Raw genomic sequence first — 16,396 nt, forward strand, 5'->3', positions numbered from 1 at the left:
TATCGAGATTTTTTGGCAGGCTTTGCGTTTAACTTGTCATGTTTTATATGGCAGTAGTGCAATTCAGGATCAGGATAAATCAGCTTACCAGTCTCAGGGAAGCTGGGGGAAGCATGCTGCTGCAGCCTATTAGCAGCACAAGAGTCTAACAGAAGGTGGCAGCATTTCAACATTGTCCACTCCAGTAAAAAATAAATGAAGACAGACAAAACCAATGCAATCTGCATGGCCAGGAGGCTTCTCTTTCCAATTCAAGCTGGATTTACAGATTGTGGCCTCACATTCATTGTTTTGGAGAAGGTGTACAGGGATAGCAGTACAGGGATGGGAAGCTGTGAGACCTCTTCAAACAGAGGAAAAGGGAGGGGGTGAGGCAAAGTTGATGATTGAGGGAGGACTGTTTCACTACTGGTAAAAGCTGACGTGCCAAACAGATTTCAAACCCAAACAAAACTGATGGCATATATATGGTAGCTTCATCAAAAATAGGGGTAGAAAAGAAACAGCCCACATGTTCTCGTAACAGTTTTGTATAGTCATAACTCCATTGTTTTTTAGGAGAATCACTAGCAGTATTGTCAGTTTCTGATCTGTGTGTTTGCAAAGAGAAGCTGGAAAACATGACCTGAGTGCACCTTAAAGACTCAAAAACCAGAAGGCAAAGGAAAAGATTTTTAGGGGGACCTGACTATGATTTTTGAATGCTTTAGGTTGGCAATACTGTATTCTCAGTTTAAGATTTTGATTCAGCAAGGCACTTAAGCACATTGTGTGCTTCGCTCAATAGAGATGGACTTAAAGCACATAGTTAGTATTTAACTTTAAGCATGCAATCAGCGTCATTTACTTCAATGAAACTACTCACTTGCTTACAGTTAGGGAGACCAGATGTCCTGATTTTTGAGTCTTTTTCTTATATAGACTCCTATTACACCCCACCCCGTCCGGATTTTTCACACTTGCTGTCTGGTCACCCTACTGACAGTTAAGCACATGCTTAAGTACTTTGCTGGACAGGGGCCCTTACTTCAGTGGTCATTGGATCAGGCCTTTACACTAAAGTCAACAGGAAGACACTGATTGGACCAGAACCTAATTGAGATCAGAGTCAGGCCCCCAGACTTCTTATACAGCACTTTTCATCTAAAGCCCTCAGACTGCTTTAAAATGTTACTTGTTTAAGCCTTGCCATAGTCCTCTGAGGCAGGTACTGCTAACATGATGGAATCTGCTTAATAATGGTAACCAGCGGGATACCATATTTTGCAGCTGGTTATTATACTCTCAAGGTGATTTCCTTTTACGCACTTCCAAAGCATCCTGTGTGTTTAAAACACAAATAAAAATAGGCAGATCTCTACTTGGAAATTAAATTGCCTTCATTTTAAAATTGCAATTTTCATATATGGAGTAGAAGAAGAGAAACCTTAATCTTGAAGTGGCTTCCCATTGCTGCTACCTCAGCAAGTTGACTGCAATGCAATTAAACCACTGGATGGGTCACCAGATGGCATCCAAGCATGAGACAAGTTAATCTAGAGGGGATATGAAATCTCGCAGGAACTGTGATTTTGCAGATTTAAAACAGATTACTGTGGCTAGCAGGCAGCCATACAGGCTTAACTGTGTTAATACTACAGATAGGTAAAGTGAGGCATGAAATTAAATTCCTCTCTCGGGGCCATAGGAGAGAATCACTGGCAGATTTGGAATTAGTACTGTGGTACCTTCGCTCTCTGGCCAGTGCTCTAATGATTTTGCTACACTCCATTCCTTTTTGTTCTCTGTACTGAAATACTCAGATATTGTAAGTAATAGACTCTGCCAAGTAACCAGTAGTCAGGAATCAAGTTGGCAGGCAGAGGATGGCAATTCAGTTTTGTTTGGCTTTTCAGCTCTTCCTGGAGTTCCTATTTGATGTATTATGATGTACTGATAAATACTTAAAACTGGAAATCGGCTCAGAGAACTGGTTGAACCTTTCAACCTTGTGAAACATTTGCCCTTCTGTTTGTTCCTAGAACAATTCAGAGGCTGTCTTGCCTCTGGTACACAGGTTAAAAGCAAAAATCAGTGGTGAATAACTGGTGAAGAGAGAGACTGGGCAGGGGGATAGCAATCGCTCCAATCCCAACCCTTGAACAAAAAAATAATATAGAGATGTGCAAGACAAACTTCTGCTTAATTCATATGTTCTTCAGCTGACAGTCCTCTGACTGCATATTTTGCCTGAACTGTAGCACAAATCTATTAGCTAATCATCTATTAGAGTGATTCTCTCAAAATTAATCAAGTCTAAATTTGACATAAATGATCTAGAATGATAACAATTATAACAATCACTTTACAAAAGAATGACCTTTAATAGAAGAAAAAGCAAATTTAGGCTAAATTGATTCAAATGACACACAGGCAGACGAGGAGGATATCTCTCTTTGTCATTATGGTAAAATGTCTGAGAGGTGATTCTATCAGGCTCCCAAATGTCATGTTTAATATTATGTCAAGGTTTTTGTGACTTTTTTTTAATCATTTTTACTGTTACTCCACACATAGGGAATAAAACTTCACACATGACTTCTAATATCATCATTAAGATCTTTGTTAAAGTTAATTCCATCATAGCAGATGCATTTTAATTGCCACTTCTTCAAGCTCAACTCTACAGCACCGTTTATATTGCTTTAAATTAAATCTTTGGTTACTAATGGCAAGATCTGTCAGTCCTCTAAGTAACACCTATATGTGTAGTGAGACTAGGCAAAACTCAGTGTGGAAGCCAATAGAAGATTTGCCTGAGGAAGGAATGAGGTGGGGACTTCAAGATTTGGCTCAAAAGAATTAGTAATAATCACAGTGCATTATACAATATTATTCTCACATCACTAAAACACTGTTGGGTAACTCAGGCCTTGCCTACTCGGGGCATTAACCCCAGTTGAAAGCTCAAGAGGCCAGCAATTGGTCTAGCTGCATCAGAGCAAATTCCTAGTGTAGGCAAGAAAAGTTTATAATTTGCACTGATTTGAGCTAACTCCAATTTCAAGCCAGGCTAAGGCTCAATCTGTGAAAATTACTGCATTCTTTGCCTTCATTTAGGGATCTGCACTGTTCAGCTACACTGATGGTGGTCACCGATGGCTGGAATCGGGGCTAATTCTCGGTTTGTCTACACTTACAACACTGCAGTGGCAGCTGTAGTGCTTAGTGAAGACACTAACTTCACCAGTGGGAGAACTCCCGTCGGCGTAGCTACTCCACCTTCTCGACAGGCAGGAGCTATGTTGATGGGAGAAGCTCTACACTGGAAGTTTGGACATAGTTATAGCAGCACAAGTTCATAGTGTAGACCAGGGCTGTGTATGGACGTGGCCTTCCTCAGAAATAATCACTGTTCTTAAGTCTTCATCGGGCCTTTTTCATTCAGTAACAAAAGTGCATGTTTTCCCCCTGAAGCTTTCATCTCCTCTGCATCCCTGCAGGGCTCTAAGGACTCACCCTCACCCATTTCCCACCTTCAGCAAACTGCACAATTTATGGCTCAAATCTTTCTCGATGAGGACGAAGATGGATGGGACATCCTAACAGAACCCATCATGCCCCTTCATAATCAGTGACTGAGCAGCATTAGAAATTCCCTCTGTTTCAGGGGCTGATATACCCCTCCTCATAGCTCCCCACACACTCTGCTGACCAAGATAGCAAGAGACCAGCAAATTGCTGCATTTTACTTCTACAGCCTACATTTATTTGCAATTCAATATCATCATCATCATCATCATGTTCCTATTACACCTCTGGCGTTTAGGGCAGTGACAAAGCTCCTCCACTCCTGTCTGTTTCTGGCAAGTCTTTCAGTGGTTTCCCAGCTGTGCCCCAGGTTTTTCAGGTTGGCTTCCACATCTCTTTGCCATGTTGTTTTCGGGCGGCCTCATTTTCGCTTGCCTTCAGGTGTCCATCTTATTGCTACTCTGGTGATGGAATCAGTTTCCATCCAAAGCACATGACCGATCCATCTCTAACGCCTCCTGACAATGATGGTGTTCAGATCCTCTTTGCTGCACTGTGTCGATAGATCTTGGTTAGAGATTGTTCTAGGCCAAAAGATTCGGAGGATTTTTCTGAGGCAGGTTGTATGGAATGAAGACAGTTTGGACATGTCATACTTTCTCATTCCCCAGCATTCTGCACTATAAAGTAGTGTTGAAAGTACACAGCTCTGATAAATCTTAAGTTTGGTTTGGGTGTTGTATTTTGATTTCCTGAAGGTGTTCCTGGCTTTAGCTCAATAATAAGTACTTAAAATTAGGGGCCATTTTTTTTCAAAGCTGGGCCACCTAAGTGGCACCCAGAAAACTGGTATATGCAAATCCTACATCTGTGAGCTCAAACAGGGAAATGCATGTGCAAACAGGTAACTGTGAATAAAATTGTGTGCACACATCCAATTACTTATGTAGCATGAGCAAATGTAGGGTTTGCTGACACAGCAAGAGTCCATGCAAATTTTGTGGAGAATTTGACGGTCTAATTATAGAAATTTCACACTGTATGTGTGTGTGGTAACTAAGAATCAAGAGTTAGACACTGGACACAATTTAGCTGCATGCAAAGGGTACAGAAGACAAAATACCAATTAAAGAGCCTTACACAGGGGTGACAAACTGGGAAATATCTGAATTATTTTTTATGAATATTGTTTATGCTTTTGTGTGTTTGGTTATGATAGGGTTACTTGCTGTGGAGTTAGATCAAAAGAGGTTACTAGCGGAACCAAACAGGAAAGGCAACTCAGTCAGGCCTAGATAAGGAACATCCCAACAAACACTCAGATGCAATAGCCAGGTTTATAGCTGTGAAGAGGTGACTCCTGTTTCCCAACCCTGGTGACATAACTGTTTTCCCAAGGCTGAGAACACACAGATCAAAGGGAATACTAAACCATTACAGGACCCTGGGCTTCAAAAAGGGGGTTTGAGTGAGCAAAGGGAGAGTCAGTGAGAGATGCCAGGCTGGCAAGATGAGAGACAGAGCAGGGGACAGTCAATTTTCTCGCGGCCAGAGATGGGGTTTATATGGGCTGAGGGAACTTATAAATGCTTGCAAGGAAAAAAATTGTGTCTAGAGCTTTAATGTGTACCCCTTTGCTCTGCCCACCTTTGGGTGAAAGAATAAATAATGCTGTGTATTGAGGAAGCTGGGTTTTTTAGTGACTCTACTTCACTGTTGTCACAGGTCCCCAGAAGTAAAGGGCTTACAGGTGCCAAACTTAGCTGAGATTGTTGGGTTAGGAAATGGGGGAGAGACTATAGCCCGAAGATCCAGTCTCAGAGCGATTGGTCTCCAGGGTTCCACCCAGAGAGAAGTAAAGGACGCAGGTTCTGTCAACTGAGGGCTGCACTCAAGAAGGACAAAAGGGGGTCAAAGAGCAGGTATCCTGTTGTCACAGTTACCAGACCATCAGGACAACTTTTTAATAATACTGAATTCATCTTTATGTTCTGTAATTTTGACAATGCCTTTGGTTTTCGATCAAAGTATACTTTCATTATTCTGCATCCATTGATATAAATACATCTGATGTGGACTCAGACAATTTATCAACAAAACCTCATTCTTGTTCTGCAAGTATTTATTGACAAATCTGATCTATTAAAATGTTTCCTGTGAGCGTAACCTCATAGGCCAATAAATGTCTTTAGTCTTTTTTGTTTTCTCTAAAAACTGCTTTTTTTTCTTCTTTTTTTTTTTAAACAGACTTGAGTGGTAAGAGCTGTAAAACTGCAGATAACAGATTGTGGGATATGGACAGTTTAAAGTGGACACAGTTTATAAATCTAGTGTCTCTTAAAATTTTCATTGCTTCTTACTACTGCTGTGTCTGGTTTTTACCCGAGGCAAACTACTTTGGTGGAGCTTTGACCAGCCAGTAATTAATGAGCACCAATAAAATACAATGAATATCTCCCAGTATTGAATTCCTCAGCCTCATACAGGATTGATAAGCAGTGGGAAATGAGATTGGTTATTGAGCAGTAGCCATGATCTGCTTAGGCAGTGTGGCTTAGTTGATAGAGCACTGGACTGGGACTTGAGATCTGGGTTCAATTACTGGCCAGCTATGTGTGACCTTAGGCACTTGACCTCTGTGCCTCAGTTTCCCATCTGTAAAATGGGGCTAATGATTGCCTGCTTTGTAAAGGGCTTTGAGATCTACTGGTGGAAAGGGACTTTATTGGTTATTATCTTACATAAGGTGCATTGTCTGGAGAGCAATAATGTCTGCATTTCAAAGATAAAGCAGGATTTCAGGCATGTTTCAGGAATCAGTCAGGTTTCACTAATTTCAGGGACTCGAAGTGGAAACTACTGGACATGGCTACTGGAGAATCCACAAGGCCCTCTGCCCACTGTGTCCATGGAAATCAAGGAATCTGACCATTCTCAGCCAAACAGCAGCCCAGGGTAAAGAGCTGCATAAGCCTCGGTGCATGCATTCAGTCAGCTGGCAGTTTTGCTTCAGTACAAGAGCAATGGGCTTCCCTGTAGGCCCCAGATATCTGACCCATCAGGAAAGAAACTGTAATAGTTGGGGGGGCACAAAGCCAGATAACAAAATAAACCAATAGAGTCCAAGGTATACAATGAAGTTAAGTTTTTATTTTCAGGAATCTAAATCTGGAAAAGCTCAGTATTTCTACCCTGAGAACACACAAGGAGACAAACCCTGAGCTACCCTTCTTCTGACATTGAATTGTACATTTGTTATGAAAAGGAGCATTTTGTAGATGGGTCTGTTACTCCCAATGGTTCTGAATGAGCTGCTCACCCCTTCCTGTCTTATCCCTTTGCCTCTGAAGTGACCATTGTGGCACATCCCTTTCAGGCAATAATAAGTTGCCCCTGAAAGGCCATCAGAAATGCCATTTGGTGAAATGGGCAGCAGAAGCATGGGGAGGATGTACAGGCCTTACCCTCTCGCTGTGAAAATGTCTGAATTTTCCCTTGGGGTAGAGAAGAGACAGGACTCAGTTGCAATGAGTAGTAAGGAGATTCTTTATTGCCGCAATTGGACACAGCCATGACCCTGTTGTGCTTTCTAGCTCAATAGTTCCACATTTAAACACTGTCTATGCTGCCTAAATTCACCACACAGATACCAAGGATCTTTAAGTCCTGTTCTGGGCCAGCCAGTCCTGGAATGGACTGCTGAATATATTGCAATGCCTGTCATGTCACTGCTGCAGTACAAATGTAGCTATTCTCACTTGCTTAGCAGGGGTTTGAGTGTGGAGCAGGAGTCCTGAGGTCAGTGTTCAAGCTGGTTTGGTGCCTTCTAGCCGATAGAAACTACCTTCAAGTTAGCCTGAATCTAAGCCCTGGTCTACACTAGGAGTTGAGGTCGAATTTAGCAGCGTTAAATCGATTTAACCCTGCACCCATCCACACGACGAAGCCCTTTTTTCAACTTAAAGGGCTCTTAAAATCGATTTCTTTACTCCATCCCCGACAAGGGGATTAGTGCTGAAATCGGCCTTGTTGGGTCGAATTTGGGGTACAGTTAGACGATATTGGCCTCCGTGACCTATCCCAGAGTGCTCCATTGTGACTGCTCTGGACAGCACTCTCAACTCAGATGCATTGGCCAGGTAGACAGGAAAAGGCCCGCAAACTTTTGAATTTCAATTTCCTGTTTGGCCAGCGTGGCAAGCTGCAGGTGACCATGCAGAGCTCATCAGCAGAGGTGACCATGATGGAGTCCCAGAATCGCAAAAGAGCTCCAGCATGGACCGACTGGGAGGTACGGGATCTGATCGCTGTATGGGGAGAGGAATCCATGCGATCAGAACTACGTTCCAGTTTTCGAAATGCCAAAACATTTGTCAATCTCCCAGGGCATGAAGGACAAAGGCCATAACAGGGACCTGAAGCAGTGCCACATGAAACTTAAGGAGCTGAGGCAAGCCTACCAGAAAACCAGAGAGGCAAATGGCCGCTCCGGGTCAGAGCCCCAAACATGCCACTTCTATGATGAGCTGCATGCCATTTTAGGGGGGTCAGCCACCACTACCTCAGCCGTGTTGTTTGACTCCTTCAATGGAGATGGAGGCAACACAGAATCAGGTTTTGGGGATGAGGAAGATAGCTCACAGCAAGCAAACAGAGAAACCAGTTTTCCCGACAACCGGGAACTGTTTCTCACCCTGGACCTGGAGCCAGTACCCCCCGAACCCACCCAAGGCTGCCTCCCAGACCCGCCAGGCGGAGAAGGGACCTCTGGTGAGTGTACCTTTTTAAAATAGTATACATGGTTTAAAAGCAAGCATGTTTAATGATTAATTTGCCCTGGCATTCGCGGCTCTCCTGGATGTACTCCCAAAGCCTTTGCAAAAGGTTTCTGGGGACGGCAGGCTTATTCCATCCACCATGGTAGGACACTTTACCACTCCAGGCTAGTAGCACATACTCGGGAATCATTGTAGAACAAAGCATTGCAGTGTATGTTTGCTGGCGTTCAAACAACATCCGTTCTTTATCTCTTTGTGTTATCCTCAGGAGAGTGATATCATTCATGGTCACCTGGTTGAAATAGGGTGCTTTTCTTAAGGGGACATTCAGAGGTGCCTGTTCCTGGTGGGCTGTTTGCCTGTAGCTGAAGAGAAATGTTCCCTGCTGTTAGCCACAGGGAGGGGGGAGGAGGGAGATGCTAGCCACGTGCTGGGGGGAGACAAAATGCGACCTTGGAACGAAAGCACATGTGCTATGTATGTAATGTTAACAGCAAGGTTTACCGTGAAAGTGTACCCAGTGTTCTATAAAATGTGTCTTTTTAAATACCACTGTCCCTTTTTTCTCCACCAGCTGCATGTGTTTCAAGGATCACAGGATCTTCTCCTTCCCAGAGGCTAGCGAAGATCAGAAGGCAAAAAAAACACACTTGTGATGAAATGTTCTCTGAGCTCATGCTGTCCTCCCACATTGACAGAGCACAGACGAATGCGTGGAGGCAAACAATGTCAGAGTGCAGGAAAGCACAAAATGACTGGGAGGAGAGGTGGCGGGCTGAAGAGAGGGCTGAGGCTAAAAGGTGGTGGCAGTGTGATGAGAGGAGGCAGGACTCAATGCTGAGGCTGCTGAAGGATCAAACTCATATGCTCCAGTGTATGGTTGAGCTGCAGGAAAGGCAGCAGGGCCACAGACTGCCGCTACTGCCCCTGTGTAACCAACATCCCTCCTCCCCAAGTTCCATAGCCTCCTCACCCAGGCACCCAAGAACGCAGTGGTGGGGGCCTCTGGCCACCCAGCCCCTCCACCCCAGAGGATTCCCCAAGCAACAGAAGGCTGGCATTCAATAAGTTTTAAACTTTTAAAGTGCTGTGTGACCTTGTCCTTCCCTCCTCCACCACCCCTCCTAGTGCTTCTCTCCTCCACCACCCCTCCTGGGCTACCTTGGTAGTTATCCCCCTATTTGTGTGATGAATTAATAAAGAATGCATGAATGTGAAGCAACAATGACTTTATTGTCTCTGCAAGCAGTGATCGAAGGGGGGAGGGGAGAGTGGTTAGCTTACAGGGAAGTAGAGTGAACCAAGGGGCGGGGGGTTTCATCAAGGAGAAACAAACAGAACTTTCACACCGTAGCCTGGCCAGTCATGAAACTGGTTTTCAAAGCTTCTCTGATGCGCACCGCACCCTCCTGTACTCTTCTAACCACCCTGGTGTCTGGCTGTGCGTAACCACTGGCCAGGCAATTTGCCTCAACCTCCCACCCAGCCATAAACGTCTCCCTCTTACTCTTGCATATATTGTGGAGCGCACAGCAAGCAGTAATAACAGTGGGAATATTGGTTTCGCTGAGGTCTAACCGAGTCAGTAAACTGCGCCAGCACGCTTTTAAAAGTCCAAATGCACATTCTACCACCATTCTGCACTTGCTCAGCCTGTAGTTGAACAGCTACTGACTACTGTCCAGGCTGCCTGTGTACGGCTTCATGAGCCATGGCATTAAGGGGTAGGTTGGGTTCCCCAAGGATAACTATAGGCACTTCAACATCCCCAACAGTTATTTTCTGGTCTGGGAATAAAGTCCCTTGCTGCAGCTTTTGAAACAGACCAGAGTTCCTGAAGATGCGAGCATCATGTACCTTTCCCGGCCATCCCACGTTGATGTTGGTGAAACATCCCTTGTGATCCACCAGTGCTTGCAGCACTATTGAAAAGTACCCCTTGCGGTTTGTGTACTCGCCGGCTTGGTGCTCTGGTGCCAAGATAGGGATATGGGTTCCATCTATGGCCCCACCACAGTTAGGGAATCCCATTGCAGCAAAGTCATCCACTATGACCTGCACATTTCCCAGGATCACTACCCTTGATATCAGCAGTTCTTGCTGATGTCACCTACTCGCCCAGTTTCGCTTTGCCAGGGTCTGGTGCTGCATACACTTCTGGATAATGTGTGTGGTGTTTAATGTGCTCCTAATTGCCAAAGTGATCTGAGCGGGCTCCATGCTTGCCCTGGTATGGCGTCTGCACAGAAAAAAGGTGCGGAACGATTGTCTGCCGTTGCCCTGACGGAGGGAGGGGCGACTGACGACATGGCTTACAGGGTTGGCTTTCAGGGAATTAAAATCAACACAGGGGGTGGCTTTGTGAGAAACTGAATGCCCCCCTCAAGGATAGAACTCAAAACCTCAAGGATAGAACTCAAAACTGGGTTTAGCAGGCTGTTGATTTCACAGGGGGAGGGAGGAGAAAATGAATACAAAACAAATCTGGTCTATTTCTTGTTTTGAGCCACTTCATCTATCTTTATACATCTTGCTGGCAACAGCCTGTGCAGTATGACCGCTAGCCATCGTCATCTCCTGGGTGCTCAGCAGAAGACGGTGCAGTATGACTGCTGGCCATCATCTTCTGCTGGCTGCTGATTAAAAGACAGTTCACTGCCAGTAGGACTCAATCGCCATGAGACGAAACTTAAAAGGGAAATGACCTGACTGAGGCACTCCCATGTTTGCCCAGGCGCCCCTTCCCTCATCAAGGTCAGTTAAAAGAGCACCCAGGACTACGTCGATGAAGGCTACCAGTCATACTGCACTGTCTGCTGCCAAAAGGCAATAAACTGCTGCTGTGTAGCAATGCAGTCCCACATCTGCCAGCACCCAGGAGACATACAGTGACAGTGAGCTGAGCGGGCGCCATGCTTGCCGTGGTATGGCGTCCGCACAGGTAACTCAAGGAAAAAGGCGCAAAACGATTGTCTGCCCTTGCTTTCACAGAAGGAGGGAGGGAAGGGGGGCCTGACGATATGTACCCAGAACCACCTGTGACAAATGTTTTAGCCCCATCAGGAACTGGGATTTCTACCCAGAATTCAAACGGGCGGTGGAGACTGCAGGATAGCTACCCACAGTGCAACGCTCCGGAAGTCGACGGTTGCCTCAGTACTGTGGACACACTCCGCCGACTACATGCACTTAGAGCACTTGTGTGGGGCCACACACAATCGACTGTATAAAACCGCTTTCTACAAAACCGACTTCTATAAATTTGACCTAATTTTGTAGTGTAGACATCTGCACAAAGCTGGAGTGCTGCACACAATTCACTTCACTGTATTGTAAACTCAGTACAACTGATCCAAACAGAAGAGATTGATTTCTCTGAGTCATGTATTTCTTAGAATTTACCTCCCTTTTTGTGTGCTGGAAAAACTCAGTGCAGGACTTGAAGATATCGTTTCTTTTCCAATAATTATTCTTTATTTAAAACTGGTTTTAACAGTTTCAAATCTGAGGAGTGAACATGGGATTTAATCAACTTAAACTACTCTCTCCCCATCCCTAAAAACCACAAATCCCGCAGCAAACACAAGCCTGGTGTTTTTAAATAGTATCAAATCAAAGATTTTTTTAAACAAATAAATACTTTGGGAAGAAATAAGCAGCTATAAACCAAAAATCGCTCCTTTTAAAAGGTGAGACAGCTTCCATTCTGTATCTTGGTTATCCTTACCAGGCAAAGAGAGGAGCAAAGGTGGGAACCCCCAAATAACTATTGGAGTAGTTTGGTGACATGGGGCCTGATTTTCTTTGACCTTCTGGCAGTGTAAAAGTCCCTCAAAGTGGTGCAAATATAACTTATGCCTATTTTAAGGCCCCTTTCATACTATTCTGGCGGTGTAAAGAGACTTTGTATAAATGAGAATCTGGTCTCTAGTGTTAACAATTCTCGGAAGGGCTTTACTATCAGACAAATTAGTGTGGCACCAGAGGTGCAATGCCATCACTATCCCCCTCATATATCCTCTCTCTGCCCCCCTCTTGATACCTTATCCTTTTTCTGACTTGAACGGAACTTTACTTGCCCAGGTAGGCTGGAAATCTCACTGAAATACTCCAGAAAGGCTGGATCCCTTAAGTCTGAAAATTTTAGAGATGAGCTGGCTTTTCATAGATTTCCTTCATCTTGGGCCATTGGAAAATTTAAGAAATTTAATCATGCCCACCAAATTACTGGAAGAGGTAGGAATAGAAAACATTCATCTTGACACTTGTCTGCTGCTCCAATCACTAACCCATATCTAACTACTTACTGACCCAGTGTTAAGCACAGGGAGAATCCATGATAGAAGTTTGTCTTCCTTTTTGCCTCTGAGAAAAGTGTAGGATTGGAGATAGCTCTTGTACTCCCTGATTCAGCAAAGCACTTAAGCATGTGCTTGAGATCCGTTGATTTCAGTGGGCCATAGTGACCAGTTTGCCCATCCCCAGTTGCCATACACATGAGCAGCATGCCATCAGATATGGCTGCCTTTTGCCAAATCTTTCTTTGCAGTCCAAAAGAGTGAATTCCACAAAAGTACTCTGTTTGGCTTACATAGATACATACTCAGGATAAATATGGAACGTTAGATAATGCTAGGTAAGCATTCTTTAAATATAGTACCATAATGCTTCTACAAACTTCCCTTTCCTTTTTTCTCTTTCTGTTTCTGTGAGACTAGAGGATGTTTATAAACACCACTGTATATACAAGTTGTAAGGAATCAATTGCTAGTCTATATTATAAAGTGTGTTAGTTATAGATTGATTTTACACAATAGGATTTGTGTACTCTGTACTGTGTAAATGTATATAGATAAATCTTGTCTTGTATTTCTTCTGATAGCAAATAAATAAATAAATTAAAAAATAGCATGCATGAACTCAACTCCTCACTCCCTGTCCCATCCATCAGAAATGTTTTCAAAGCAAGTGTGGGATCCATGGAGAGCTCTTGGCACTCCTGTCATATACCAGCAACCAGTTTTAAGATGAATTTGTCATAGTGGCTTTATTCAATAGTGGTATCTTGTACCCATTGGGATGAAAGCCATGTGCGGTGTTCAGGTTTTTCCAAGCGAATGGGGGCAGATCTCTATTTGAGATAGGATTACTGCTCATTTAATTGTGCTGCTGAAATGATTTGATTAATATAATTATCCATTGCATTTTTAAAACATACGTATCAGAGCAGACAGTAATGCATTAGCTCAGCAGAAATAATACTGTACTATTGTCTAAACTAACGTGAAGCACTTTTGGATATGATGTGTATATATTTTAGTGTACATGCTTACCTTTGAGTCAGCTGAGCTTCTCTTTCCCGTACATCTTTGATTTGTTTCATTTGTTATAACTTGTTGCTCCTAGGATTCAAGGCTGCATTCTCAATATCCCACACTTGTACTGTCTGTCTCTCGGCTTCAGACGATCCAATCAGCTGCCTGTGTATCTGTGCTATGTATAATCAAGATCTCTTGCATCAGAGCTATTTGCTGTAGTTACAGGAAGTCTGTTGTATTTTTGGGGCTCCTGGACTTGTAAAGATGATGCTTTCGCAGCATTAGAGTGAACATTACCTCTTTAAATGGATTGTCCACCCTTATTAAAACCACATCTACTAATTGCTACACACATTGCAGGTTCATGTAGATTTGAAGGGCAGATTGGTGCAGTTTACAGTTTTTGACGCCATTATATACATTCATATTCACTTTCTATTATACTGTATTCATTGTAGTGGCATCTGAGGACCTTAGAAGTTACTCAGATATGACAGTAGTAGAAGAGAACAGGTAAATACAAGTTCTCTTCTTCAATTGCCTCCTCCAGCAATGCTGGAAGGTTTTTATCTGTTGTTTGATTGTTTCATACTTGCTTCTTTATTTTTTTTTTCAAACTAGCTTCTGCTGTATTGCCCATTAATTCATAGTTATTGGCTAGTAATCTTGGTCAGAGGGAGCTCCCTACACATGCCTTTGGTGATTCCCCTGTATTAATTGGTGACACTTCTGATGAAAGGCCTCTGAGATTTTGAAGAACATCACGCAGCAGTGTTCATTCACTTGTGCTCAGTGCAGGATTCAGTCCTGAGCTAACTTGCGGTTGGTTGCAAAGAAAGCCAATATGATTTATTTTTCCCATGCAGTCGGCTGTCATGATAAAAGGGTCCTTAACTAAAAAAATATTTTAACCAGGTTGGGGAGTGGCTGAAGGCTGACAGTAGGGAAGGAAAGTAACAAAGGTAGATGCACTACAATAATTATACACCTGTCAATTCTTCTCTTTCCTATTAAAGACTCATCCATTTTTTGTCTGTGAAAAGTTCATTTAAAGTGGTCTCTTTCCTGCAGTAGGAAAAACAACAGTTCATTCAGTAGTATAATACAAATCCAAGAATGTTTTCAAATTTCCCTCTTTTGTGTGTTTTCAGATTGACAACTATATAATTAGGCATAACAAAGAGAAAAGGGAATTAACAAGATTTAACACAAGTCAGGTAACTTGGGGAGTAGGGAAGAAAAAGGCAAGGACAGAAACTAAGTGAATCAATGGAATTATTGGAGTGAAGTGGGTAGATTTTGTACGACAAGGATGGGGTAATATTTCAGAAAGTTAGCTGTGTTTCTGAGGTGCTTGCACAGGGATTGGTAAGACCTACCCACTATATACTCAGTAAATTGGTAGAGCTTTCCTTTGACATCAAAGGAATTAAGCTAATTTATACAAATTGAGGATCTGGCCCTATATTTTGATTCTTCATGTTCATAGGAGATATTCATAGTGACCCATCCCTAGTGGTAGCAATGTACCTCTGCCCCAGGGGAGAAACAGAGGACATTTGTAGTGATGGATTCTCCAGCCCTCCCCGGCTTAGGCACTTGTGGCATATGGAGACTTGACAGAATTGTGCTCTATGCTACACACTGGTGTTGAATCTCACCTTTGTACAAAGATCACCTCAAGGTCTGTGGTCCACTGAAGGTATTTTGAGGACTAGTTTTGGAGGAATGATGAACAGATGAACACATAACCTTGTTCTATAACTATTTTCTCTTTTGGGGATCTGTTCTTCAGTTTGTGAATACTTTTCTCCATTTCCTTCTGTTGTTTTTCCCATTTTTGTAAATTTCACCAATACAAATCTGTTTTTTTCTGACTGCTTTGTCAAAACCTTTGATTTTTTTAAAGCTATCTCACTCCTTGAGTCTTTTCCATAGATACCCATCTATTAGGATCAGTGGAAGTTACAAAAATATTTCCAGCAAAGAATATCAGACTCTTAAAAATTATTTTCTTTAACACAAGATTCTTATAGCTCCCAGTTATGAAAACTTGGGTGTTAAGCTACTTTGAGGAGTTACTGAATGTATATAATCAATTTTTCTATGAAAATGTGTCATTTTTTTTACTAGCTATAAAAAAAACCTTTCTGAAGTCTTCTCGTGTGCGGTACAGCAATGACATGTTGATGTTCTTGAAGTGCTCATAAACAGATTTTAAATAATTCATAGTTGATTAATTCCATTAATGTCAATCTAAACATATTCTGCTCTGCACCAACTCAGCTATTTACTTATAGAAATTCAGACTCAAATCAGAGAAGACAAGATTTTCCCCTCCATAACACATTGATAGACATGTCACTCATACTCCAGGAGTTACTCTTTTACATTCATACCAATAAATCAGTTTTGGTGCAAAAACCTTGCTGTTTGTAAAAATTGGATATTTTGCTACAGGAAAATTTGCAAAAATGAGAAATTTATTTTAAGGAACATCTTTCACAGGCAAATTTGATTTTTTGGCAGACAATCCAAACCTAAAATTTTCAGTTTAGGAAACTACTGCATTGTCTCATGGGAGGTATAGTTTTGGGTGCCTCCTCCCTCTAGTCTCCTCTGTGGGGGAGGCTCCATGGCATCATTACATTACACAGGATACAATACAGTCCCATGCCTTCTGAGTTCCCACAGTGCATCATGGGAAATGTAGTCTGGTTAGAGAGCCTAACCCACAGAAGAGACTGTGGGTTTGAGGCACCTGAACAACAACTCCTATGAGGCACTGCC

At 42.8% G+C, this 16,396-nt stretch overlaps 1 long non-coding RNA gene across 1 annotated transcript; it reads left to right on the plus strand.

Moving 5' to 3' along the window:
• The first annotated feature begins 8,176 nt into the window (after window positions 1-8,176).
• LOC142070800 (uncharacterized) lies at window positions 8,177-9,506 on the plus strand. Its single transcript, XR_012666730.1, has 2 exons — window positions 8,177-8,280; window positions 8,863-9,506. It is a non-coding gene; the product is annotated as an uncharacterized LOC142070800 (long non-coding RNA).
• The last annotated feature ends 6,890 nt before the right edge of the window (window positions 9,507-16,396 follow it).

This window comes from Caretta caretta, chromosome 2 (genome assembly GCF_965140235.1).
Source record: "Caretta caretta isolate rCarCar2 chromosome 2, rCarCar1.hap1, whole genome shotgun sequence".
NCBI classification, from domain to species: domain Eukaryota; kingdom Metazoa; phylum Chordata; order Testudines; family Cheloniidae; genus Caretta; species Caretta caretta.